At 39.2% G+C, this 14,668-nt stretch overlaps 1 long non-coding RNA gene across 4 annotated transcripts in view; it reads left to right on the plus strand.

Moving 5' to 3' along the window:
- The window catches only part of LOC146438236 (uncharacterized), a 131,370-nt gene that overhangs the window by 11,618 nt on the left and 105,084 nt on the right, over nucleotides 1-14,668 (plus strand). For 2 of the 4 annotated variants that reach the window (XR_014851705.1, XR_014851706.1), the window contains exon 2: nucleotides 8,189-8,328. The exons of the other annotated variants lie outside the window; for them this stretch is intronic. This is a non-coding gene — a long non-coding RNA (uncharacterized LOC146438236). The remainder of the gene's footprint in view (nucleotides 1-8,188; nucleotides 8,329-14,668) is intronic. 4 annotated transcript variants of the gene reach the window in all.

The following is a 14,668-nucleotide window of genomic DNA, read 5'->3' on the forward strand; positions in this document are numbered from 1 at the left end:
GAAACGGAGACTCACGGAATGGTTTGGCATGGAAGGGACCTTCAAGATGATCTGGTTCCAACCACCCTGCCACGGGCAAGGACGCTTTTCCTTAGAATTCATTGCTCAGAGCTCCATCCAACTTGGCATTGAACACTTTCGGGGATGGGCCATCCACAACGTCTCTGGGAAACCTGTCGCAGGGTCTCATCACCCTCACAGTTAAGAATGTCTTTCTAGTATCCAATCTAAAGCTACTCCCTCTCAATTTGAAGTCATTTCCCCTTGACACTTATAAAAAGTCCCTCTTCAGCTCTCTTGTAGCCCTCTTTGAGTACTGGAAGTTGCTCTAAGGTTTCCCTGGAATCCTCAGGCTGACCAACCCCAATTCTCTCTGACGGTCTTTACAGAAGAGGTACTCCAGCCTTCATGGCCCTCCTCTGCACTTGCTCCAACAGGTCAATATCTTCCCTTTGCTGGCGTGGGAGCACTCTGGCTCATAAGAGTGGAGTAGAGGGGCAGAATCACCTCCCTTCTAATGGTAATGGTCGCACACTTTAATCAACTTTACAATGTTTCTACTAAATATTCTCCTCAAAAAAGGAGGCAGTATTTTATTTAAAATTTGAAGTGGGACATCTGTAAGTAATTTTTTCTCCCCACAGATGAGTAGGATGAGTGGAAGGAAAAGCAGGTTGGTAGTGTGACATGTCCCTCCTTGCTGGGTGTCACATGCTGTTGCTTGTGCAGCACATGTAACTGGTGGTATAGCTGCTGCTGCTTAGGAAGGTGCACAGTGTCATCTTCTAGTCATGGCTTTGGACTTCAGCACTTTGAGGTTGCCATGGCATGGCAAAATCAGTTGTGCTTTGCAGCAGACCTTTGCAGCAGGTCTTTGTAGTTAACTTGGAGGCAGGAGAGTAAAAATACTGGATGGGGACGAGCATTGGAGCATTTCTAGGCTTTAATTCAGTAAATCACCAGGCTTTATGGTGCCCATTGCTCAAAGCATGTTTTAATTGAAACCTTCCAAAACTTGCTGAAGGCAAAACTGAGATATGAGAGCAGAATGTCTCTAGAAAAAAGATGAGGTGCGTTAACAAGATACCCTTCCCCCCCACCTTTCAGTTTGGGTGATTTTATGCAGCATTTTGATCTGCTGAAAGGCTTCATTATTAGATGGAGTAGTTTGAAATGGAAGTGGAGTTGCTGTCAAGTTTGTACTGCAGTGAGGAAGGATTGTTTCCCTAGTTGGTGTGTGAACGCTCTTACACTGAAAATCAAATTTTATTAATAGCTTTAATGATCTGAAGAATTTATAATTTAGGTAATTGCCTTCTAGTAGTGTGATGTGCAGGCAAAAATAAAAGATGGGTGTATAAATGTGAAATAGGAAGTGGAGAGATACTGAACTTCTGTAGGGTTCTGGCTGTGAAAGACTGATTGAATTTGAGCTGCTTTTTGTGTAAATATGTTTTTTCATTTCCTGGCTGTCAGTGTTGCATTATGTGACACAGGCCAAAGCCTAGAGAAGTCAAGGGAAGGTTTTCCATTTTCCATTGATTTTTGTGGGCTTTGTCTGGTCTCTTTACCAATTATGGTGTCATCCTATTCAAACAAACAAAAAAAAAATTACTGCACAATTGTTTGGATGCTTATCCCAGCCGGATTCATGTGGCAGTACTCTGCATCTCTGTTTATATTCCTTAGCAACCACAGGTCGAGTGCTCTGTTTTACTACTGTGTAAAAAGTTCTGTCTTTTCTGTCTTTGTTTATTTTGTGCACACTTAGAACAATAATGATTTGGTGCAAGTCTTGCATAATTCATGAAGCATCGTTAAGTTCTGCATGTAGTTGTTGTTAATGTCTCCTGTCATCTGAAACTGCACTACCTCTTCCTAAACTTGCTACATGCTATATCCACTGATGTGTTAAAAACCCCAAACAAACAGAACAAAAACACCTAAAGCCATTTGATTCGGGAAGAACAGGGAGATTAGCTAAATATTATTACTTCAGTTTCCTTCTCCCCTAAGGACTACAGGATATTTCTTTTCAGACGACCGAGAGGAGGACAAAGGATTGAGACAGTAAACACAAAAAATTAACTGAGTTGCTGTTTTTGCAACTGTGTCAACAAAGTGTGACTCTCTCCAAGACTCTGCAGTACAGCCTGCGATACTGTACATCTTTTAGTTTTATAGCATCTCCATTCTGTGATGTTTGAGTGCCATATTTGAAGCGATCATTTCACATCGATTTAATGTGAGTATGAAAATCACGGTGCTGTCGGCCCAGGACGGCGCGGGGAGCAGAGCAGCTCCCGAAGGGTTAATAGCTCGATGAGCAGATCCAATAACGCAAGCACTCCTCGGCCGAGCCAGGCCCGCAGCGGCGCTCGGCGGCCGCAGGATGGCGTGTGCGCACTGCGTGTCCGGCTGCGAGCTCCAGCTCCGCGATAGGGATTCCAGCTAAAATCATATTGCCGTATTTTATTTGGCTGGCAGTTGTAGTTGTGATCAAGAGTCCTGCCTGAACGGCCTGGCTGCCCGCGTTTCAGTGAATGGGTTAAATTTCTGCAAGTAATGCTTCTTGCGGTTTGGGGACAGCAGGACTGGAAAGTGGTCCTGTCAAAATGGCCTTACAATGTGAAAGTGGGAATTTTATCGTAACACATTGGAACGGCTGAGAAAATCGCATGAGACCGGAAAATGGAGAAGTGTGAGATCAGCCATTTTAAACATTAGAAGCAAATTGTTTCTGCCAAGAGCTGCCTTCCCCAGGAAAAATGCTGACTTTGGCAGCGTTTGTGTTTGCAGAACACCCCCTGTGTGCAGCAAGCCATCGCTGGTGTGCAGCAGCCACTGATATCAGGAAGATCTTAGCAGTACAGGACAGTTTGAATCTGGGATGTGAACATCCACAGACACAATTACTGCAGAGATCAGAGGTATCTTGTTTTCGTTTGGGAAGCTAAAATGGCTAGGAGTGTGTTGGCTCTGGCTCTGGAGACAATTAGTGGAAGAGATGTGAAGTTAGTTGTCCTTTGGCTTGCAGATTACTTAAGTTACCAAATTCTGACTGTCTTTACTCTAAGCTCTTGCGGAAGTAACGCTTCTATTCTTCCTTTATGTTGTGCCTTTTTCAGTGAGGTCCTGATCTTGCTGGACCTAATCAGAGCTGCTGCAAAAGAAGTAGAATGCTGTCATTTGCACCTCTCCCTCTCTGAAGCAATTGCATGTAAAACATGTTTACTGCATGTTTATGCAGGGGTTTAAAACTAGTTGCATTCTTAAAATGGGAGAGATCTTGGGGAAGAGTGAAGATTGATTCTCAAACAGTTACAAATCCTGCTGCCTATCCAAATAAAATTAAACAGCATTCTAGTCTCACCTGTATGTTTGTTGACCATCTCAGCATTAGGAGGACATCCTGGTGTGCTTTCTGCTGCTGTTCATGTTATTGCACACACACCTACCCCCTTTTTTTTTTTGGTAATAGCTAGCTCCTTATTATGCTTCAGAGAATGTCAGATGAAAGAAACAGGACATCCATTATACTCATAAGATTTGTAGCAGCTGTCAAATGATACTGTCTTAGAGTGGAAGATGTGTGGCTCTGCAGAGTGACAGCTGTGGCTTGTATATGTTTGAAGCAGCCCTCTCTGCTTGAAGGGTGGTTTCACCCTGGCACCTAGATATATAGCAGTCTTACTCTGATTGGCAACCTTTTTTATTCTTCTCTTTTAGTTTTTTGAGTGTACAAGGGCTGTCATCATTGCTTCCATCTTTGCCTTTTCATCCAGTCAAGTAGAGGGAAGAGCACAGTATCTAGAACAACAATTTTCTGGATATTCTAAGAGAACTATAGAAAAGCTGACTTTCACACTAATATATTCCTCAAAAACAGTTGTTTGTTCCAGAATGTATTCCTTTGATAGGATTTCTAATACAGTGAGATGTTTGCCCTGGACATGCATGAGACATTCCTGTGTTTCAAAATAAAAAAAAAAAAGAGGACTGATATTTTTCAGATTACTTTGTCCATGCTATAGAAGCTGAAATTGGATGGAACAAAGATCAATAATGTATCCAGTTAATACAGTAACGTATAAATGAAATGAATCATAAGAAATGAAATGACTTCTCTTGACAATCTTGAGATAAATGCTGTTCCATAATACCTCAGTCTTGTCAATTTGAATTTATATTATAGACAAACAGTTGCTGACGTGTGAACTCTATTGTGTAAATCTCCCAGGAAGCAGGTACTTGCTATTATTTGCGACATATGTTATTCCTAGGGCTCAACCTTTGTTATCCATTTTCATTTAGTGAAGGCAAAAGAGTTTTTCTCCCCTGGCCTTGACTGTTCCTCTGTTCCTAGCAAGGTCACATGTTTGTCTGGTGCAAGTGTGGCATGGAAAAAGGAATGATCCTAAAGGCAGAACAAGATAATGGAGAAGTGAAATTGTTCCTTCATTCTTGTCATTGCCTGGAGAAAATATGCTTCTCAGGCGTGGTGACAACTGGTACTAATGATGTGTTGTGTTTCTTTCTTTATATTGAAGCTTGTCCATTCAACATGAAGGAATTTGCTGGTTTTGCATATAGTTGTCTTCAAACTGATGAAGATACATTTTGTTGTCATTCTTGATTAAAATTTGGCCTTTTGCCATGAGAGTAATTTGGGCATTTATCTATAAATTTTAATTTCTGGGCCTTACTTTTATAAACAAAACAAAACAAAAAAATCAGGCTATTTTTCTGTATCCTACTGCAAGTCAGATTTTACATTCAGAAGTTGCAATAGAATTATATTTCTATTCCATTTGGTTTTGTTCCTAAGAGCTATGTTTCTTCCTGTTCAAATCACATCTGTAATAAAAAGAAAATTGGCACTTCTGAGAACAGACGTCTACATGTGTTATCAGAGCAGGTGTGGATAAGCAAGACCCTCATATCAATCTGTCTTACAGTGCCTATCTGCCTGCAGTCATTACGTGGCTCCAGAGATGATACAGAATTCCTAAAGCAGCCTGAAGGTGCTTCTGTCACTCTCAATAGACAGGGAAACTGGGAGGTAGCCTGATGTAGCCTTTTCCTTTGAAGCATGAAAATTTGCTCCTGTGTTATGTATCCTATAATATGCAGACTTAGCTTGATATACTCCACAATTGTTGCGTGTAACTAGGACTCTAAAATTTTTGGAAAACTTGTGAGAAAGCATATTTTATATTTGTGGAGACTTATTAAATGGACCAACTCCATCTCCTGCCTATTGTTCTAGTGGCTATTGTTCTAGTATATTTGTCTTGACATATTGTATTACTGTGCTGGGCATATCATACTTCCCCCATTGTTGGCCAATGCTTTTGAGATTCAAGCCTTAAAACAGATGAGAAGCTCCAGAAACTGCAGTCTGTCATTTGATATAAAGAGTCTCTGTAATGTTGACAGGAAGTTAATCTCTAAAAAAGGTTAAATGTTCTTCAGTGTCCTTGAAGAATAAAAAAACTCCAACTAGGCAGGAATGGGGAGGACTGAGAGGGTGCTTGCCATGTGTTTATGGGGTGCTTCAGGGTAATTTTTTTCCTCAGACCATCTCTCATTTTTGTCTTCCTTTTCTCTCTCTTAAATGAGAATATTCCCAGAACATGCTCAAAACCTGAATTTCTTTTCTGTGGACAATTGCTACATATAGCTGCTCTTTCCTAATGAAATTTCTAAATGCACTCTTGTTCTGATAGTGCTCATTTGTTAATTCAGGTTGAAATAAAGTCTGTTTTAATTATGCCATTTTTTCTCCTCTGTAATCCTTATTCAAACAAATGCTGTGCCCTGCAATTCCAAGAGTGAAAAGTATGCATTGTCATGCAGATTCTCAGGCTTCTTTCCATGCAGGTGGTCAAGGTGATCCTTCCTCATGAAGTATATTCATATCTGCCTGAATGCTGAATAGCTGTGGGATCTTTGGACATAATCTCAATATTTTTCTTCTTTTCCTTCTTGGACTCTTTATTCCTCAGAGCTTTGTTTCTCTGTCCTGCTTTCCTCTTGTACCTGGAGCTCAGTCTCAGTCACTGGTTCCTTGAAATTCTCATTATAGTTCCTTTTGTGTTATGTTATTTCCTATTACATGGAATAACTTCTTAGTTAAAGCAACCCAAATTTCACTTCTCAGTTCAGAGGAGATCCTTAGCCAAACTATTGGGGTTGTAACCAGGGTATATTTTATTGTCTACATGTGGCTTTGTGCAAAATATAATTTTTTTTTTAAACTAAACTCTTCCTTAGGCAGTGACAGTGTTTTGCTGCTGCTATGTCTAATGCTGTAATGCGTAATGGAACTTTCATAGGACAATCAAAATGATGTATTATCTGTTGGAATAGCAAGACAGATGAAAGCAAAATCATGGGTTCTACAGGTCTGGTGATCTTGGAAAATGCTCCTTTAGAGATGACAGATTATGATTGAATAAGGTTATATTAATTTATCATCAAATAGCAGAAGTTCTAGGAGAGACAGTTTTATATTGTTTCTAAATAGTACGGCCAGTTTCTTCTGATGTTGAACTCCTCACCTTCACTTTGTGAAACAGCTTTATTTCTGTGTTGTGAGCCTTGATTGTGCTATCATTGTTTAACATATTTTGAACTTCAGTGTTTGTGTCCCAGACAAGTTCCTCATCCCTTTTCCTTCTGGCTGATCCGGGGCATGATTCAAAATCCTCTCAGAAACAGCCAAGTTCATTTTTATGATCTTGATTTGTAAAGCACACTAGCTTTCTGTGTTTTTTCATACTCCACTAAATTTAAAAATTATAAACAGTTCTGCAAGCACCAACAATCTGTGGACTTGTACCTCTCTGTCAGCACATTCAGCGGAAGCAATTGCATTCACAGAAAGAATTATAAAATTTACTGTATCATATAGACTATGAACAGCATTTTAAGGGCCTTTTAGCATTCATCAAAAGCTCTTAGCTCTGCAGTTGCTTTTGTTTTGTCTTTTGTTTTTATTGCATTCAGGCTATAAATCACTGCTTTTAAAATGGGCTTAGAAAGTACTTTTTTCTAAAGCTGTCAGCAATTAAACTGAAAAAGTTAACTTCTCAGGAATTAAATTATATAAATTAGTCAGATTAATTATGAAAACTGAGGCAGAGATTGGTTCAAGTAAGATGAACTGTAGAATGATGGAATTAAATCTAGAAAACAAGAATATTCATAAGGCAAATTCAGTAGATGACATAATAAACCAAATTTTCATCAATCGAAAATATCTGAATTTCCTTAATTTCTTTGAAGTGTTGAAGTAACTGTTTATACAACCAGGCCATGTTTTTAGAGTAACTCTGGCTAATGCCACATCTGTATCATGGAGCTGGTGAGAAAGATGGAGGGAATAGTCTGTTGTCAATGCTTATAGGTAGATATAGGGCTATATTGCCTATAAAAGACAAGTTGTGTTTGTGAGAGTGTCCTTTGGATTCTGGAAATTGTGAATTAAAATTCTGATTTTTCATATGAATTTAGAGAAATTCTTTGTTTCTATGGTGTGCAGGAATTCTTGGGAGTGTTTATCACATAGATGAGACAAGTAGCTGTTTGGAAAGGTTGATGTGATGTAGCAGGGTCTGCGAGGGTGGCACAGGCCTACTCCCCCCCTGTCTGAGGTCCCTGGTTCGTATAATCCCACCAGATCTGGGGCGGGCGGCCCCCGAGGTTCCGCGGCATGGCGGCAGTCTCCAAACCACGTCAATTCAGCAGGAATATAGTGAGACTAAGAAAAGAACTGGACTGCATCTCTGTTCTGGCAGGGAGGTTTATTGGGGGTAACGGGGAAAAGGGTCGCTGGGAAAGGAGAAGGGGAGGGAAGCAGGAATGGGATAGGAGCTGCCAGCCCAGAGATGCAGAGACCTCGAGCTGATCTGGACATCAGCTTATAAAGGGAAAGGAAGACGGAGGGACTGTCTCCCCCAGAGCCAGTCCTGGGGAGTCTGAAGGGAAGACAGGCATGGGGAACCCACCAATAGATTTCAGGGTACAGCAGAGCATATTTCAAAATGAACCAATGGTATACAAAGCAGAGGGACAAAGAAGCACATGGAATACTAACACCCCACGTTGCTACATTGATGCATGTTCTGTGCTTCCCCAAAGTAGCTGGAATTAGGATCTAAATGAATGTACTTTTGTGTTTCAGAAAACCAGATATTTCCCAGGCAGGTACTCCAGGCTGAAACTTGCAGTAATATTTTAGAAAACTGGACTTGTGTTAGGCACAAGGCAAGCATACAAACTTGAAGAGATATCAGCTCTGCTCTGACTAGACCTATCACAGAGGTAAGGGTGATGCACATATACATAAAAGTATTATTTAGAAAACTAATCACCTTACTGAGTGTACTTGGGATTTGCCCATGTGTTCTTGGCATCTGTCTTTTTCCATGCTGTAGTGTATTATGCATGGGTCTTAGGGATTTATGGTTGTTTTTCAAGTCACTAGAAAACTAAACTGCCAGTCTGAAGGAGCTTTGAAGTTTTCCCTACTTCATGCTGCAAATCCCCCATTATTCCAAGAAGGAAGTATGTGTCTGATTCCTAGCTATCTGTTTCTGAAAGACTGTTGACATGCTGTGCTGGCTATCTGTTGTTGGACCTTAGACTTGTCAAGCTTGGTAAAATATCAGGATTTTTAATCTCTGTTATTTTGAGGGACAGCGTTGCAGCTCCCGAGGTTACCAGGGCTGTGGTGTGTTGGATGTGCTTTGAGGATTTCCTATGGGATGGCTTCAGCCTTCCCCAGCTGTTTGTTCCCTTGACAATGTTGACTTCTGTGACATGAGTGTCTTGGCACTGCAGCATCTAGAGGTGGTGAAATGCTCTTGAGAAGATTCTGTAGCTGAGCTTTACTTTTTTGGGGGGTGGGGTGGCGAAAGACGAATATGGCATATACCAGGGTGTGAGCCTGTAAGAGTGAAGGAATGAGTGTTATAGGTGAGAAACTGTAAACATTTCCATTTAGACTTCTGGATTGTGGCCAACAGTGAGTGGAAATAAATGTGAGTGCTGGAGGTGAGAGGAATGTAATGTGTGAGATACTTAAACATTTTTTTAATTGAATGAGTTCCATTGTCAAATGCTTTCGAATATTTTTCTCACTCAACACGAAAATTAACAACAGTTTCAAAATTGATATGTTACCACGCATTGATCTGTTTATGATAATACTTCCTATACCCTGCCTTCATTCTTACTTAGGTGTTGCTGGAGTCTTCTAAAGGTTTTTTGAATTACCCACCCAAAACATAACTTTTACTAATCTTCCTCTGTAAGCTATCAGTATCATGTCAAATGAAGTTTTTGATTTGGATAAAGCTGCATCAAAATTTTGAACTTAGTTTCATGGGAAGCTTAAAATTTTAACATCCCCCGCTCCGCTCTCCCAAATCCCCCTCCTTGGTTTGGTGGCTCTCTGTTTATTTCATTTAGTATTAAATGATTACAGGTTTTTATATATTTTGGGTTTGTTTGCTCTTAGTAGATAAGAGGAGAGACTTGGATACATAATATTTCAGTATGCTTCACCATGGCATTTACAGATATAGCTGAATATTGCTGAGACAACCTGAAAGCCTGACGAGTTTTCCTAATTATTCTTTGTCTCTTGTAGGAGCAGTGAGCATACTCTGTAATTCTGGGGCTGAAAATTAAGTGAATCTTGCAGAAAGCAGCAGAAAGGTCTTGACATCCATTGGGTATTAAAGTCGGTGGGGGCTTAATGAGAGATTTTAAAGCCTGAAAGTGTGCTGTGCAGTGCTGGATGGTTCAGAGGAAAGCTGTCCAGCTGAATGCTCCTGCTTACTTAGCAAAAGCTATTGTATTGAAGCAGAAGTGGGAAAAGCCTTAACTTCACTGGCATGTTTTTCAGATCCCTGTGCATTTTTGGTTATTTCACAATTTGCAGAATATCTGAAAGAATGCAGAATTGCATGATAAACTGGTATTTAAAAAGGTTTTTTGTGTAACTGGTCACTTCAGAGGGTTTTTTTTCATCTTCAAAGGATACTTTTTGAAGCTCTGAAAAGCATAAGCCAAGTAATAGGATTTCCACTCTTGTTTTAAAGAACTGATAGGAATTGCCTTGGTGGAAGCAGCTTTTAGACACAATTGCCCTTTCTTAAGGGAATCTTCTTACAGTTTAAGGCAGAAGCTTCTTTCCCCACCTTGCAAATAATAGTGTCAAGGCTGGGAATGTTATGGTGCTAAATATTCAGAGATCTGAGGTCCAACCTAGTAATTTTCCTCCTGTAATTTGTATCAACGGCATTTCATCCCATGAAAAGAAATTGCAGAAAATGTAAATTCAAACCTCTTGCCTATCTGTGTTTTCCATATGAGTGCATAGCTGGAAAACGGTGCTGAGATTTGCACTGGAAACTAAATTTCAAGGAAAAAAATCAGTTGTCACTGGAAGAAGCTGCTATGAAAATTTGATCTCATAGCTTACGAAGATTTTTGGTTGCTAAATAGTATGCATACAGATTGTGGGACTAGTATATTTTTCTTGGCTTGAGAATGACTTATAAACTTATTATGGATTACTTGTACCAGGCTGAATTAATTTAGAAGTTGGTTGTATTTTGAACATTTTAGACAAGACTTTCGCAACAGTGCAGAAAGTGATTTTTCACTATTGCACTGTCAGTTTATATTATTTCTCTATTTTTCAATATCCCTAGAAGATGAGCTAACTATGGTCCTATATGTATTATCAGCCATGTTACTCTGCTTTCCATAAAGTCTCTTTTGCCTGATTGTCAATTGACTTTGTCTAGGTATAATCTTGGTTTTAAAAGTTCCTGCAAAACTGGCAGTAAGGTTTCAATAAATAAAATTGTTGGAATGATGGTTTATTTAATGTCTGTTGCTGTGTGGAGAATCCAATATTATATGAAAGAATTTGAGATTTGAGTGATGTATAAGAATATTTTGAAAGTTTCCAAAAGGAAAGAGGATAAACTGCATCATCTTAATAGAATTATTGTTTATAACTGATTTTGCAAGTTCTTCTCCTTTCATCCTGGAGATATTTTATGCTTCTCTCCTCAAAAATATGCCATTAGCCTATTTTGCCATTTGTCTACCTTATGTGCTGACATTGTACCAATATTTTGGGTTAGGAAAAGTCACTTAAAAATGCTTCTTGTCTGGTGAAGTCTTGGAATTTTCTGAGAGGTTTTCCCATCTTTTTAGCTGATATGAACTTTATATGGTAGTTTTAATTTAACAGAGCTTTGAGTAACATTTCTTTTTATACTTCTGAAGTGGTTTATATTGCTTTCATCACCAGACAATTGTTGGTTGTACTGTGGTCAACTCCCAGACTAGATTGATCTGGAAGTGCTGAGTTTTCAGGCTTGAAGTGCTCTCAGTGCTTTATAAATTGCACTGTAGTACATTCAAAAATAACTTTTAAAGATCGTGTAATCCTTTCCTGTGTCTCAGTAACTTGCTAAAGATGGGAAATGGTGGCCTTATGTCACTTCTCTGCCTAGGAGAGAGCAATGGCTGCAGTGGCTAGAACAACAGTGCTCACAGCACCAAATATTATTTGGAGTGCATACATTGCCTTCTTGTTTTGCATTTGTTGTGGCATCTGAAGTACCAAGCACTAATTGCTATTGACGGCAGCATGCCAGAGGCTGGATGTTGGTTCTTGTGTTCAAGGTAAGCTTTGTAGCTCGCTTTCTGTCTAAATTCTTGAGTCCTACTTCTGCATTTGAGAGGTTTTGTATAAGACACAAGTAGTAATCCTACAAGAATAATTAGAATATGCCTAAGCTGCAAAGACTGAATTTCATAGTTGTTTGTACTCCAGTGTTTGCTTACAATTATAAAGCATAAAGTGAGAAGGCTTGGTTTTTAGACTCATGAAATCAGAGTAATTTAACATTGAATTCTCTCATCCCCAATTTCAGGGATGCAGTGTGCTTTGGTGAAGAAAAAACAACTAATTTTTCTGGAAAATCTTTGAAACAGCTTAACACAGACTCTAGATGCACATAAAATAGCTTTGTCCCTAGCACCTTCTTTTCTTTTTTTTTTGGTAAAACTTTTAAAAAATTTTTCTGAAGTAGAACTTGCAGAAAGATAGTAAATGTACAATAAAAGAATGTTTTACCCTCCTTTGCATCCAGATCACGCTTTTCTTCATGTCATCTGAAGATGCAGCTGTTCTTTCACATAGTTGATTCATGTCATCCACAATTAAAATGTCCTTGCTATTTAAAAAATGCTTTTCAGCGTGTCTAAAAAGGTTGTCAAAACAATGGCTTGTTCACAGTGAGAGAAAAGCTCTTGATGCTTTATAGAAGACTGACACAATGACTTGACTAGAAAAATCTGGTTTTATCTGATTTCAGATGAAGTAATATATTTTCTTGTGTCTTGATGGTTAGTTTAAAACCAGATCTTCTTGATTTGGAGCCAGAGATGGTAAGCTACACCTTATTTGTGATTCTTGGGTGATACAACTTATTCACAAGTCCTTTCAGATTGATCTCATTCAATGTTGCCATTTCTATCAAACACTGCCTTTTTTTCCCCCCACAAACTGCATAACTTCACTTGTTAGAGGTCCTGTAGGATATGCAGTCCAAACTTTCTAAGTGTCAGACAATTGATTATTGATAAAGAAAGTTGTCTTTTTTTCTGGTCTTAATGAGTCCTTTGTGGAAACCAATACTTGTTCTTGGTTACTAGGTAATATTTGGGCATTTCTAAAATATTGGAAAAAAAAAAGCTTCATTCAACTTGATGAGAAGATTGAATTGTCACAGCTCTTATAATAATAATGTTTTAGTGACAATTTAAAGCTTCTTGCTTTCTTCTGGAATTCACTCTCTCAAAGTGGACACACAGGTATCCTGTACAATATATGGGGAGGGTTCTGCTTATGAATATGGGGTCCTGGTGTATGAACTTCTGACTAAATTACTAACAGCTGTATTTTTGTCTTTGGTACTTAATAGGATGATTACCTTGTAGGGCTGCCTAGCTCCAGAATGTGGCAGGGTGCTTTTGCTGTAGTTCAGAACCCACGCTTCTCTCTGTGAAGCTGCCTGGCAAGCAGGGGTTAGACTATTTTCTTGAATATGGGAGGGCATAATCCCATTCCCTTTGTTAGTGAAACTTCTTGATTGTGAAGTTACTGATGGTTTGTAATTTGGGGGTGCTTTATGTGTGTCAGTTTGAAGCTGTTTCTCTCTAAATATTATCTGTGTGCACAGACTGGATGTCTGTTACTGTTTGTGGATGGCGGGTTATATAGATCCTTGTTGGTTAAACACAAGCATGCACTGAAGCCGGAACTAGAATCCAGCTTGTTGCCCTAATCAGTAGGTCTGGGGTATGTGCTTCTAGCTTTAGTCTTGTAGAAGCTATTATTGCCTTCTAAACTGAAACAGCTTCAACTGAAGGGTTTTGCATTTTGTAGCAATCAGCGGGTAAGAAAGATCCCTGCAAGCTGTACTTTTGTAGCAGTTGAGTAGCTAGACCACCTGCCAGCTGTACTTCAAATGAAGAGAGTTGCATGGATTTTTTTTGTTTGAACTGTTTCAAAGCATAATTCACAATTAAAGATTGTGAATTTCAAATGGAGGAGGCCATGTTTTTTTAGCAATGTAGAAGTAAGATGCCTGAATTGCACTCCCAAGTGGGTTTATGGTAGAGGCATCTATTTTCCTTTTTCAGTGGTCTGGTCTGTGTGAGGAGATTTGTTAATCCTCTCTACAAATTTGTAATTGCCACCTGTGTTGTTAAGGGATAAACATAAAAACCCTGCGGGGCTCACGTGATTTATGGTAGTTTTAAGATGCTTAAAAATTGAGCACCACAATTGTAAGCATTGCTATGTCTGGGCCCTTCAAAACACCAAAGTACCTAAATTCAATTAATATTTGATCTGGTGCACCTGTGCCTCTTAAGCCTGATGATTTTTTTTCTGCTTCTAAAGGGCTAAACCATTCATCCCTCTCCCATTATCTGTTCTGTGCACAGATGTGCTCAGTGTGATTGTCGTCGTATTCCTTGGAGATGGTGGCAAGTCAGTGTGGCAAAGGGTTTATGACATTGATGTAAGTTTTACATGAGGACTCTGAACAGTTGAGTGCTCTTGCTGCTCTTTGAATCCCAGTGACTCTACCATTTTCATGTTGCGCATGGATGGAAGTTTATTGATACAAACAGTACTGAATTGTCACTATTTATCTTTCCCCTTTCCTTCTCAATCTTTTGCTTGTTGATAAATAGATGAGGTACATGTGGCTTGACCATTTTTTGACATAGGCATCATGGTGATAAAATTCCATGCAAATGAAACTGGTAGGAATTGGCTTAAGATGACACATTTTACCCAGAATATGTTCAGAATAATATCTTTCATATCTTTGGAATATGCATCTTATGTAGGAAGACCTGCTCATATGCCAATTGTGTTTTTCACAGCTATTTTTTCACCTTATCTGAAGCCAAGGTGCTCATGGCCTCATTGTGTTAGATATCTGATTTCGTCACTTGTATGTGATAAGTTACGCTAACTTGTAATGTGCAATAACAAAAAAGTATATCTTTCTTCATGCATGGGGCATAGTACAGGTGGCTGCAGTCTAAAGGAATTTAC

The sequence above is a fragment of the Lichenostomus cassidix genome, chromosome 4 (genome assembly GCF_008360975.1).
Source record: "Lichenostomus cassidix isolate B80296 chromosome 4, HeHo_3.0, whole genome shotgun sequence".
In the NCBI taxonomy this organism is placed as follows: Eukaryota; Metazoa; Chordata; class Aves; order Passeriformes; family Meliphagidae; genus Lichenostomus; species Lichenostomus cassidix.